The 5,473-nt window shown below is 36.8% G+C and overlaps 1 long non-coding RNA gene across 1 annotated transcript; it reads left to right on the top strand.

Moving 5' to 3' along the window:
- Positions 1–3,110: 3,110 nt before the first annotated feature.
- Positions 3,111–3,695, top strand: LOC142519072 (uncharacterized). The gene is made up of 3 exons (XR_012813702.1): positions 3,111–3,172; positions 3,374–3,462; positions 3,555–3,695. It is a non-coding gene; the product is annotated as an uncharacterized LOC142519072 (long non-coding RNA).
- Positions 3,696–5,473: the final 1,778 nt, after the last annotated feature.

Here is a 5,473-nt window from a genome sequence, read left to right as displayed (position 1 = left end):
AAGATTCAGTACCTTAAACAGTCGTCCTGCTAGAACACATATAGATTTAGGCGTTTATTTAGCAAAGAATCGAGGAGAAGCCATCTCACAACTGGAATATGCAAGGATAATAGGTAGTCTAATGTACTTGACTAACTGTACTCGTCCAGATCTTGCATATTCAGTGAATAAGTTAAGTAGGTTCACAAGTAATCCAAATAAGGATCATTGGAAAGCCTTAACAAGAGTTCTTGGATATTTAAAATATACATTGAACTATGGTTTGATATATACAAAATATCCTGCAGTTTAGAAGGATAATGTGATGCTAATTGGATATCTGACACAAAGGACTCCAAGTCCACTAGTGGTTATGTATTCACAATAGGTGGAGGAGCAGTGTCATGGAAATCGTCTAAGAAAACATGCATAGCCCGATCTACTATGGAATCCGAGTTCATAGCCTTGGACAAAGCTGGGGAAGAAGCCGAATGGCTGAGAAACTTCCTAGAAGATATTCCTTGCTGGAATAAGCCAGTGCCTTCCATTAACATTCATTGTGACAGTCAATCGGCAATAGGAAGAGCACAGAGCAGTATGTACAATGGTAAGTCTCGACACATTCGACGGAGATATAATACCATAAGACAATTGATCTCGAACGGGGTTATTTCTGTTGAATATTTGAAGTCAAAGGAAAACCTAGCGGATCCGTTTACTAAAGGAATAAATAGAGATCAAATGTACAAAATGTTAAGAGGAATGGGCTTAAAACCCACAAAATAAAATATTTATAGCGGTAACCCAACCTTGTGAATTGGAGATCCCAAGACCTTGGTTCAATGGAAAAACTAAGCTATAAATATTAGTTTGAGTACTTGAAATCAGTTAAGGCTCATTCATATGTAAATCCAAGTAGAAAAGACCTGCGAAATGTGGTTAGGTTAAGTTTACTTTTAATGATTCCTATACCTAAGAGGTAGGGTATGGTAGGATACTCTCAATAATAGATCACCTATATAAGTGAAGTAATGGCCGCTTCAATAGGAACACTTATGAATCTAAGATATGGTCCAGGACCGAAATGGACACAACAGGAGAACATAATATGTTATAATTATTGTTGTGTAAGTACTATTGACATGGTTTACTTAAACCGTTGTCTAGTTCAAGATATCACGTCACTATACAACTAGTAAATCTGATAGTATATTATCATGGAAGATTCAAAGTCAAAAACTACCTATCCTGATGCAATAATAATTCATCAGAACTTTCAAATGAATCTGCATACATGCATTAGTTTCATTCATGTGGGGGATTGTTAGATAAGAGGTGAATGAACCTTGAATAATGTGCCATGAGAAGTCTTGTCCCACATTGGGAAATGTTCCAAATTAATTCTCCTTTATTAGCTCAAAGTTTGAGCTAAGGGTTTGGGCCCCAAGGGGTACCAGAAGTTTTTGGAAAGGGGGAAGACGCTGATAGGTCAGGTGTCGCAGAAATACACGCGCGCGCGGCCTAGCCCGGCCTGATTCGGTGCGGCTCGGTGCGGTGACCATATTAATCTTTTTGGACAAAATTCATTTAGAAAATAATTTTTTATTTTCGAAAAAGTGTATCCTAGACCAAACAGTGTGTCCTTAGCTTGCGTCCCATGTCCGAACCAATGCGTCTCATGCTTTGGCAAAGAACCGTGCGTCCCATGGTGTGTACGCGTCCCATGGCTATGTCTTCTGGCAGAAAGGTGTGTCTTCTGGGCAGAAGAATGTGTCCTTTGGCTTATGACATTCACTCTATAAATGGTCCTCTGTAGACATTCGTTGCATACTTTTGCATCCTTATTTTGCTGCATCCGCTTTCTTTTCAAAGCTTGAAAGTTCAAACATATTGTTGTTCGCTGCTCTCCAGAATCTGCTGTGCTGCGCTTTCTGGATTAAGTCGCTGTATCTTAGAGACGTTTGCCGCCAACGTAAAGCACTAGTATACGGGCAATTCGTCTTGCGGACAGAAGATACTTCCTTGCCTCGACTTACTGTTATTCGTTGCTGCACGTTATTCAGAGTACCAACAATATGTTTATCCAAAAATATTTTAATCTCAAGTGTTAAAGTAGAAAACTGGACCGGTTTGTTTTTAACATTAATTTTAAACTTAAACTTAAACTTAAACTATTAAAATTTTTTCTATTTCATTTCATCTTCGTCAACTCTTCCGCTCCCTTTCCGAGAATTTTTATTGGAAAATTGGGTGTAATTTTGTTTTTGGATTGCTATTTTGTCGGTTAGATGTGGGAAGATCTGATAAACAAGGCTTAAGAAGGCGGTATAGATGTGATTGAGAGCTATGTATTTTGGAATGTCCATGAGCCTTCTCTGGCAATGTAGGACTGACTCTCACTCTCGAACTAATTTTCTTAATGAATTTTAATTCTTATATCTGTGCCAAAAATTTGTGTCTTTACCCCAAAAAATTTGTGGGGTTGCAAGATAATTTTGAGGGGAGATAATGATTTGGTGAGGCTTTTGTTGTCTTTTTGTTGTGTTCTGTGCAATGGATTTCCAGTTTGGCTAGGGGTGTCAAAATGCGACACAACCCGTCAACCTGGGTTCGGGTTGGGTTGATTCGGGTTAGTGCCATGTTAGGCGGGTTTTGGGTTGGGTCACGGGTTGACCCGCGAACTTTTTTTAAAAAAATATTACCTATATTTTTATATATTGTATACTTGAACAAAATTTATTGTATATTTATATGATAAATTTTCATCATTTAATATTTATTTTGCATATTTTTATTTTTTTAACAATTTTTTATTTTATTTAGTAAATATACTTTTAATTTTCTACGATTAAATTTTCAAATTTAAATCGGAAAATTTTGTTATTATGTGTTTAAATTAAAATATTATTATTATTTTTTATTTTTTTGAATTTTTTTCATAAATTTTTTTAAAAAATAAATAAAATTCGGGTTAGGCGGGTTAGACGGGTTGAGTCGGGTTATACGGGTTCGTGTTCGGGTTGGGGGTTTTCGGGTTACTTCGGGTTCGGGTTGGGTTCAGGTTGAAAAAAAAAATAAAAAAAATTTCGCGGGTTGACCCGAAACCCGACCCAACCCACCCGATTGACACCCCTAAGTTTGGCTCAAATATGTACTAGGGATTAGCTTCTGGACAGATAATGAGCCATTTAAGGTTATTGTTCCTCATCTTTTTAATGTTTTGCTTTAATTAATTTGTGTAGCTTCATTATAGATTTTTAGTTAAGGGTATTCCTGCCAGCCAGAATTTTGTTAAGTTAAAGTAACTTGTTGATTGTTAGCTCTTCTTGATATTAAGGTGATTTCTTGGTATGACAGATGACTATTAATGGCTCTTTACTTATGTTGTTGGTAGATTAATACATGCAATGGTTTATGTGGTGATGCTTTCTCCCCGAACCCACCATACAAACCCACGATTTGTACTGAGGCTTGGAGTGGCTGGTTAGTAGTTCAATTATCCCGTTCAAACTTACAAGCGAGAACTGGTGAATGGTCCCTCTCTAACAAGGATCTTGTTTATATCTAACAACTAGGTTTACAGAATTCGGCAGTCCGATTCACCAAAGGCCAATTCAGGATTTGGCATTTGTGGTAGCTAGATTCCTACAAAAGGGTGGCTCCGTTGTTAGCCACTACATGGTTGGTTTTTGTTTCCTTGAAATATTTTACCATGCTTAGGCATGTTTTTTCAATTTGTTTTTGTGTTTTTTGTTAGAGTAAGTGCCCGTCGAGCCAAGTGTTGGCTGAGGGTTCATGGTGAAACTCTATGTATAAACAATCTTTATTTTAATAATATTTGAAATTATTGTTTTGGCACATCTTTATCTGTACATCAATGCTTGATGCATTGATAAAGTCCTTGAATATACAAATAGTATAAAGAATATGAGATGCTCATATGATGAGTATCACGAAACTCATATTTGCAATACTGTATATTCTAAACAGTTCCTAGTCGATTCAGCCGCCGCTAAGAAGGATATAGGCCGCTCGAGTTCGAGACTAGTATCTGCGATGTGAGTACCATGTTTCATTGGTAGGGGATATTGTGATGACCGAACATGCAGATAGTTGCTCCTTGTAGAGTGCACTGAACAACCCTCCATAAAGGACTTTCCAAGTGGTTCTCACTTATCGAGTGGAAACGTCCTATTTTATGGTTGTACACCATTAATCCTTATGACTCGGGACAACATTGAGACTCTATATGCTAGCATTGCACTTTGACTTGTTTACCGACTCTCATGGGGTCATCAGGTGGCAAGGTTTGGTGTTTTTTCAAAACATATAGGAGTCGATGCATTGTTGTAACGTCCTGAAAATTTAAAGGTCCACGTAAACTACATGCATGCAATTATTAAATTCCCTTGTATTTTAGTTAATTGTTTTAATTGCATTAAATTAATTATGTTGTGCATATTTTTATGTTTAAATTATATTTTATACATGTTTGCATTAAAATATATTTTTAAAGGTTATTCGAGTTACGATCGAGGAACGAAGACCGAGGCTGAAAAAAATAGAAAATGTTTTTATTAAATAATTGCTTTTAATTATTTAAATTAAGGATGATGCTTTTTCTTATTTTTCAAAGTAAGGAGTTTTTAGTTGATTTTATACGCCGGGACGTAAATTTTATCGGTGTTGGTTTTTCAACAAAAATACGAACTTTTTGGCAACCCGACTAATAAATTCACAAATTTATTTAAACAAAAAACTTTGATAATATTTTATTAAATCTTAATAAAGACTAATGGGCCTAAATTAGTGGCTTAAGAGGCCTGGGCCTTGTTAGTAATTTAATTAGCATATAATATGTTTAAACCACTTCAAACCCTACACATTGTGACTCAATAATCACACGCCACTTTCTGAAAAATCCCTCCAACCACACGGCACACACACATTCAATATTTGAAGAGGAAATTTTCGAGAAGCTTCAAGGGAAATCGAGTTTGGGCCCTATTCGTCGCCGTTCTTCATCGTCAACGGTTTTTCTTGCGTTTAAAACGCAAAGGCACGCCTTAATCTTCCTTTTCTCATCCATCATATCATAATATTGTTTAAATTATGTTTGCATGAAAATCTTGAAGTTCATATGAAATTAATTTGCGTATTATTGCATAACCATGTGTAGAATTCATGATTTAAAGTTTCAAAAACATGTTTTTATATGCTTCAAAGGGCCGCCATGATTAGGACAGGATCAAGCCAAGTTTTTACATGAGTTAGAGTCTTGGAACCACACCCTAAACACTACAAAATTGAAGGGAACCTGCTAGTGCGAAAATCTGTTGCATGATCGCAAGGTTAAGGTTTCACGAGGAAGGGGTCGATCAGGGTCTTGGCTTGGGCCAGGGCTCGGTCAGGGTCTGTCATGGGTCGGGGAGAGAGTCCTAGTCAAGCTAGGACTCACGGTAAGGGCTGGGGAAGGAGTCCTAGCCATGCTAGG

Source organism: Primulina tabacum, chromosome 1, assembly GCF_025594145.1.
Source record: "Primulina tabacum isolate GXHZ01 chromosome 1, ASM2559414v2, whole genome shotgun sequence".
Classification (NCBI taxonomy): Eukaryota; Viridiplantae; Streptophyta; class Magnoliopsida; order Lamiales; family Gesneriaceae; genus Primulina; species Primulina tabacum.
Note: the sequence above shows the minus strand (reverse complement) of the source record. Positions and strands in the feature narration are given on the sequence as shown.